The sequence below is a fragment of the Mesoplodon mirus genome, assembly GCF_964341445.2.
Source record: "Mesoplodon mirus genome assembly, contig: HAP1_SCAFFOLD_196, whole genome shotgun sequence".
Classification (NCBI taxonomy): Eukaryota; Metazoa; Chordata; class Mammalia; order Artiodactyla; family Ziphiidae; genus Mesoplodon; species Mesoplodon mirus.
Window position 1 is genome coordinate 956,593 of NW_028295695.1, and position 8,541 is coordinate 965,133.

An 8,541-nucleotide genomic window follows, 5' to 3' on the forward strand; every position below is an offset into this window, starting at 1 on the left:
AATTAAAAATAAATAAATAACATTTAATAAAATAAAACAGAAAAAAATGTATTTCCCTTCACATAGACGTCTTTATATTAATGCATTATTTCCATGTTTATATCTCCAAAATTAAAAAAAAAGAGGAATAAATAAAATCTACCTTGAACCAAAAAGAAAAAAAGAAAAATAAAATAAAACAGAACCCACCAGTGATACAGAGGAAAATCGTATCAGGGCACTTGCTCCAGTGGTAAAAAATTCTTAAGTTGGTCAGAGGTGGGAAATTGTCTCCCATGCACTCAGCAGCGCTCCCCCCCCACAAGGAGCATCCACATTGCAAAGCTGGGGGACTGTGTCGAGGCGTCTGTGAGTAAATGTGAGCTGAGCCCCAGTCCTGCTGCAGCTGAACTCTTCCCACCCTTTCCAGGTAAAACACCTGAATATGTACAAGCACTTGCAAGCCTACAGGAAGGGCTGTGGAGCCACACTAGCGAGAGCACGCAGGCCGACTTGGTGCCTGCAGGCCAGCCAGGATGGTCCTGGCCCCAGATGCTCTTCTGGAAGCTTTCCATTTCCCTGCCTGAGATACCCCTCCTGCCACAGCCCCCACTGCTTTTTTACTTCCTCACCTCTGCCTGGGGAGAAATTCCAGTGGCAGGTATGGGTGACACATCCTCTTCTTTAGCAGGTGGCAGCCTGGCAACTCCTGCAGAAAGTCCAGCAGAGCCCAAATCACACTGGGCCACCCACAAAGCCACGGCCCCTCACTCCCTCCCACCACCCCAGCCCCGAAACTGCTGACGGGGCAGAGAATATGGAGTCAGTCACAGCTACAGGTGCTCTTGCTGACTGGAGAGGTGTTTATATTGACCTCAACCCAGGCACACCTGTGGGGTGGGGGCTGGCAGGCAGTGTCAGGCTGCCCAAATCAGCCAAACCTCACCCCTCAGGGGCTCACAGTTGCAGAAAATGAACCTTGCTAAACGGGTCAGTCCCAAGGAACAGGTGTGGGCCTTGAGAGTCAGGATAGACAAGGGGCTGCAGCTGCGGCTTGTTTTCTTATCATTTTATCTGGTCCATGAGTGGAAAACAACTTCAAGAAGACCGTATCCTAATGAGAGGAACCCAGGTGTCAGGGAGAGGAGTGATGGTGGGTGGAGACAGAGGCCTGGTGCCCTGGCTGCAGTGGAAGTGTCTGGAAGACCAGGCAGAGAGAGGCTGCACAGAGTGATAGCCAGGGTCACTGACCTGTCAGAGCTACTGTTTGTTAGTTCAAGTCCTGCTCTGAGGTGTTCTGTGTCAGCTGTGAGCGACAGGTGAGCTGGGGGTTCTCTGCAAGGTGGGCTATGTGCACAGTTCCTGTGTGTCCAGCCCTGCTGGGGTACCTGCCCAGGGGAGTTCCGTATCCTGGGAAGGGCCTGACTATGAGAGCCCCATGGGCTGCTGGGTAGCTGCACAGGTGAGCTCCATACCCTGGGAGGGACTTGAACACGAGAGTCCCGTGGGCTGTGGGGATGGGTGGTGCAGCCCAGGTGAGCTCCATATACTGGGAATGGCCTGACCACGAGAGCCCCATGGGCTGCTGGAGACCTGGTAAAGGATATCAGGACAGTTAGTGAAGCCACCGAGGATCTACATCTAGTAGATCCTATTTCCTACACCCTGCTGCTCATTCTACCATCCACCAGGCCATGGCATTCTGTATTAGACTTCAATGATGCCTTCTTCTGTATTCCATTCATCTCAGAGTCACAAGAATTTTTGGCTTGTGAGTGGCAGGACACAACATGCAACAAAACAAATAATGCTGGGCCGTCCAGCCCCAATGGTTCAAAATTCCCCACACCATCTTTGGGGAAATGTCCTCTAAAGACCTAAACGTTCTACCTCTGTAAAAGGGAACCCTCCTTCAATATGCAGATGCCATTCTGATTGCCAGGCCTACTAAAGACGCCTCGGAACTACCTAGCCAAGAAAGGATAGAAGGTGTCCAAGAAAAAGGCTCAAATATCCCAGGCTCAGGTGACTTGCCTGGGCTTCATTCTCACAGATATTCGGAGAAACGCATCCCAGGATAGGGAAGAAGCCATTTGCAGCCTTACCTCTTCTAAAACTAGAAGACAGCTTAGGGGTTCCTGGGGAGGCCAAGGTTTTCTGCATCTGGATCCCTAACTACAGTCTAATAGCTGGGCCTCTACATGAAACACTGACACGAAAAGATGATGATCCTTTTGAATAGAATCCAGAAGCAGCCTTTCAAGAATGGAAAGAGCAGTCAATTCAGATCCTTGCCCAGGAACTCGCTTATTTAGCTAAACCCTTTGACCTTTACATACCCGGTCAAAGGTTAATTGTCCTTGGAGACTTAGTGCAAAAACAGGGACCACTTGAAATGTAGCAACACAAGAATGCCCTTCAGGTATGATAAACTATGGTCACCAAGGGCTTTGCCCACCGACTCATCAGGCCAGTATACTGGGGTATCTAAAAAGCTGGAAATCAGCAGCCCACAAGGCCAGCTCCCTCCTAAGGGAATAGGACCCCACGTCGTGATCCTAACCACCCATCATGTCCTGAAGTTGCAGGGGTCGCTCTGTGGACACACTGACCTCGAGTGAGGAGGCCCTCCAACTCCAACCTCCAGAGAGACAAATGGGGGCATCGGGCCCCCAAGATGACTCGTGTGACCATCACTTGACCTGGAGTTTCTCTCAGAAAACATCAAGACTGTGCCCCGAAAGAGCAGACTACTGCTTGCAGGACTTACTGCACCCAGAGGGGAGCTAATAAGCTTGGCAGGGGAAACGTATATCATGCTTTCACCATAGAAAACCCTACAGACACCGCGGTGATGGTGGCCAATATGACCGGCTGGACTGCTGGCTACTTCTAAAGGCCGTTGACTCAGTGGACGTCATGGTCCTGGATCACCACTGACCCTGGACTGTCTGGGAGTTGCACGGTCAGGGCTCTGACACATGGTGCTGTTTGTACATTAATTCAGGGACCTAATTAAAGAAAGCACAGACTACTGGTCAGAGCATCTAGGCTGGCAAAAAAGTCAGCCTAATGTCACTGAACAAATGTGGGGTGGGGTGAAACCTGCCACCACAGCATCTCTGCGCATCTCTTTCCTGGACCCTTAAAGGTCATTAGAATCTATAACACTTCCAAAGCTGGTGCTCAGGCGGACGAGAAGTGAGGCAGGAGGCTTTGGGACAATCAACCTCACCTGGAGGCTGGTGGGGAGAAGTTTTGCCCCTTCCCCTAGGTATCAGGGCTCCCACCACAGCATGAAGCAGTTACAAAAGAGGGGTCTTCACCCTCAAAACCCCAAGAATGAGGAACGGAACAAAAAGCAGAGGAGGTGTTCGTCTCTGGCAACGTTCACTAAAAATTCCTGGGAGATAAAAAGAGAATCTGGGCAGTAAAATAAAGTCTAACCTGTTTTTCCTTTGTGCTTTGTCTAATTTCACATGCTCCTAGGGTTCCGCATGCAGAGGTCCCACACCCGGCACTTCAGACCCGACTTCCTAGTGCAGAATGGCTGGGTCGACACCTCAGCTAGCGGAGTCCCATGCAGACTGCACGGCATAGAGCCTGAGTTGCAGCCAACCCAGCCCTCGAGACCTCCATCCCCTAACTCCCACTGATGCTGCCGGGATCCCTACTCAGCATCCCAGCCCACAGCCCGTGGGGGAGTGCACACTCTCACCTCTCCATTCGGTTTTCAAAATAATGTTTCCTTTCCTTCTGAACCAAACTCAGTCTTGATCTGTTGGCTCCAATGACACTCGGCACGGGAACTACTGTTGGGGTCCCCTCTGGATGATCAGTAACAGAAATTGAGAACTTTGTAACTTCATTGAACAGATGTGTGAGCCAAACTGTAGTTAACATAGAGCAGTGTATAATGCTCGGGTAAAATAAGATGTTTCTAAGACTTACATTTGATATTTCCATCACTTTACTATAAGCAAGTTCAGTGAAGACGTCTGTCTTATTTGTCAGGTCAACATTAGAGAAATGAAGTGATTTATTTCCATGGATGTACATCGAATACTCTTGGCTGAAGCTTCAATCTTGTTTTGAATGCTTTTCCATTGAAAAGGATACCTCTCTTTCAGCTCCCCCATTTCTGAGAAGTATAAAATCTTATAATTTATTATTACCAATTGGGAAAGGTAGGAGAAGGGATAAATTAACAGTTTGGGATTAACACATACACACTGCTATGTATAAAATAGATCATCAACAAGGAACTACTGTATAGCACAGGGAACTACACTGAATATTTTGCAATAACCTATAAGGGGAAATAATCTGAAAAAGAATCGATATTTTTATTGACATCATCTATCAATGACAGATAAAATGTAACCTAAGCAAGGCCGATGGTGAGCGCTTCTGAACCTGAAGATTTCAATCATCTAAAGTTTGGGCTCTGCCTATTTCCCAAGGCCCTTAATGGACATACGTGTAGCCGTAGCTTAAAAATTCCCCAGTTTGGGGTTCGGGGAGGCACTGATTTGGAAAAATCCCTGGTGTTCTCCTTCCATGCACGGGACCCTTCCTACAGCTAAAACATGCCTGTCACACCTAGAGGAGGTACACCCTTTGATCGGAAAGAGTTCGGAAAAGGCACCTCATCTCCTCATCACCTGGTGCTCGGGTTCACCCCTCCAGCATCTTTCCTAACAATCTCCTCACTTGGGGATATCAGCACCGTCAACATCCTGTTGCACACAGTTTTGAATCTGTTCAGAGGATGAAGCGGAAGTTTGAGAAAATTTTAGAGACAAGTCTTAGGTGTTTGGACAGGCACATGCCACTCTAATTTCCAATCCGGAAGACAAATTCATCAAAGGCTAGAATTACCCACAGAAAGAGAATAGGGCTAGAGGAAATCCTGCTGTTTTGTGTCGAGTTTCCAGAAACACAAGTTGAAAAATGTAACACAGGGGCACTAAATTTCATGAAACTGCAGAGTTGAAAATATCTATTGTTGAAAAATGTCTTGAGGTAAGTCACAGAAAAGGACTTATAAGCAAGGGAGAGTGGCAGGAATCAGATTTGAAGAGGTAGAAAGGTCTCCCCATTAAAGCACAAGAAAAGGGTCTGAACATCGTCAATGATGCACTTGACCCAAAAGGGCGTATGCATTTTTTTCTGAATATATTCAAGTAAAGGCCATACACACTTTTTATCCAACCAAACAGGTGGGCACTGGAAATCAATACTACAAAATGTATCACTTCACATCAGTCAGAAGGGCCATCCACATAAAGTGTAAACACCAGAAATGCAGGACAGGGTGAGGAGAAAAGGGAGCCCTGTGAGGCTGATAGTGGAAATGTAATTTGCCAACGGCCACTCTGGAGAAGTGTATTGTGTTTGCTAAAACATCTGAAAACTGAGCTACAGAGCATAGGGCACTTGCACTCATGGGCGTATACCTTGGGAAAAACAAAAAATGACAGAAAACAGGCACCCCAACGTTTACCACCTCTCTGTTAAAAAGGGCCTCCACTTGGATATAACATAATGTCCCTGGAAGGATAAAATGGATAAAAGAGATGGGGTACTTATGTAGAGTGGAATATTACTCATCCAGAAATCAATGAAATAAGGCCAGTTGGAACAACTCTGGAGGAGTTACATACGATCATTCTAAGTGACACCTGTCAGAAAGAAAAAGACACATATCATAAGATGTCACTTAAAGGTGGAATCAAAAATGGCTACACATGAAATAAACTACAAAACAGAAACATAGTCAAATATGTAGAAAAGAGACATAAGGCTGCTAAATGGGAAAGGTGGGGAATGGTGAGGTATTATCCAGGAGGTTGAAATTAGCAAAGATACCATTCCAAGTACCGAATTGAATAACTGGCAAGGCCTACACGGTACCTCAAAGAACTGCACTCAGTCCACTCAAGTCACTGGAAAATAATACATATGACTCATAAGCATCTGAGAAAGAATTTATTGTTGTCTCACAGTACATGAATCAAGTGGATGTACAGCAGCAAAAAACAGAGCTTTGAAAATCAGCTGTAACCAATATAAAAATAAATTTAAAAATATTTATAAAAACAGTGAGCCAGACAAAAATTCGTACAACTTTTGTTGAAGGGCTACGATGTAACATGGATTGAACACATGAAGACCCACAGCAGGATGATATATAAGGCTGGAAGCTATGCACGCTAAGAGATGTTAGAGAGGCTGGGTGAGGAAATGCAGACCTTTTAAAGTAATACTGCCTGGTACCCATTCCATGGGTCCCAAATCTGCACTTTCAAGGGAATCTTCTGACAGTGAAAACATGCCTGGGAAACCGAGATGAATGTACACCGTGTGCTCAGGAGAGGTGTCTAAAATGCACCTCATTTTTGATCTCCTGGTGCTGGGGTTCGCCATTCCAGCCACATTACTAACAATCTCCCAACTTGGAGAATCAGCACCTTTAACCTCCTGTTTCACACAGTTTGCAATTTTTGCAGAGGATAAATGGGAAGAGGAGGAACCAGTGAGAGATTAGCTGTAGGAGTTTTGACAGGCACATGTCACTCTAATTTCCCATTAGGAAGAAGAATTAACCAAAGGCTCAGCCTGCCTCCCCAGAACCAGAATAGGGCCGGAAGCAATCCAATGGTTTGGCGGTCAGCTCACAAAAAAAGCGAGTTGCAAAATGGAGCTCAGGAGCAGACAATTCAGAGATCTGCAAAGATAAAAATGATAACCAACGTCCAAAAATATATTCAGGTAAGGCAACGAAGAGGTTCTGAATGAGAGGCAGAATTGCAGGAAACATTTTTCAAAAGGTAGATTGTACTCACATTTAAAGCATATGAAAAGCAGCAGAATTTCTAAAATGATGCAGTTGGGCAAAAGGGTGTATGCGTTTGTTTCGTGAATATCTTCAGGAAAGAAACACATACAGAGTTTTTGGCCAACCAAGCAAGAGGGAAATGCATATCCGCACAATAAAGAAGTCTCAATTTCCACTGCTCAGAAAGTCGATCCAAAAAATGTGTACAAATCAAAAATGCAGGAGAGGCCATGGAAAACAGGGAGACTAGTCACGCTGATGGGTGGGGTATAAATATCCAAGAGCTACTCTGAAGAAGTGTATGCTGTTTCCTAAAACATCTAAAATACAAAGCCCCCGAGCAAAGGGGACTTCAACTCATGGACATATAACTTGGGAAGAGTAAATATCAACAAGACACAGGCACCACAATGTTTAGGGCTGCTCTGCATACAAGAACCTCAACTTCGGTACACCTAAAGAATCCCAGGAAAAAGAGAAATGCATAAAGAACTTGTGGTAATTTTGTACAACGGAATATCACTCAGACGTGAAATCAATGTCATAAGGCCAAGTAGAAGCATAATGAGAGGATTTAAGTATGATGATTCTTAGGGAAATTAGTCACACAGAAAAAGAATCTTATCATAAGATATCACTTACAGAGGGAATGTCAACATCACAACACATGAACTGAATTAGGAAAGAGAGCAGCGTCTCACATTTAGAAAACACTCTTATGCCTCCTTAAGGGGGAAGGAGAGGTGGGGTGATGCATAAAACCAGAGTTTGATATTAGCACAGGTACCATTCCATAAACCAAATACAGAATAGACAAGACCTACACCTTCCTCAGTGAACGGGACTCAAAACCCCTATTCCCCACAGAGGAATATATCTGATTAGTAAGAATCTTAAAACCTATGTATTGATATGCCTCTGTAAGGGAAACAAGTGTGTCTAGACCGTCATAAACACGTCAGGGAAAATCAGCTCAACCCCATTATAAAAATGAATTTCAAAAACAAAACAAAAAAACAGCGAAATTCTTACACAATTCCTTCAGGGGTTCTGATGAAACCTAGAATGACCCTATCTGCAAAGACAGCTGGATGAGACATAAGGCTGGACACTTGGGACTGAGAGGACTGGTGAGATTGGGAGAGAAAATGCAGACCCTTTAAAGTAGTAATGCATGCCACCATTCCATGGGTCCCAAATTTCCAGGTAGAAAGGAATATCACTACAGTTATAACATATATGGGAAACCTAGAGAATGGACATCCTGTGATGGCGAAAGGTTTCTGAAAATCTCCTACTTTTTCCTCTCCTTGTGCTACAGTTTGGCATTCCAACAACTTTACTATCAATCTCCCAACTTAGGAGAGTCATCCCCTATAACCTCCTGGTTCGCACAGTTTGCTAATTGTGCAGAGGATGAAAGGGAAGAGGGAGAACCAATCAGAGAGTAGATGTAGGCATTTGGACGGACACATGTCACTCTAAATTCTCATTAGGAAGAAGAATTAACCAAAGCCTCAGCCACCCACAGGGAACCAATATAGCCACCCCTGGAACCAGTATAGGTTCTGAAGCAAAATTGTGGATTTGCGGTCAGCTCCCAATAATGGGATTTGAAAATTGGAGCTCAGGGGCAAAGCAAATCAAAAACCTACAGAGTTATAAAGGACTACTCTCTTGCAAAAATCTGTTGAGGGAAGGCAACAAAGCGGACTTGAAAA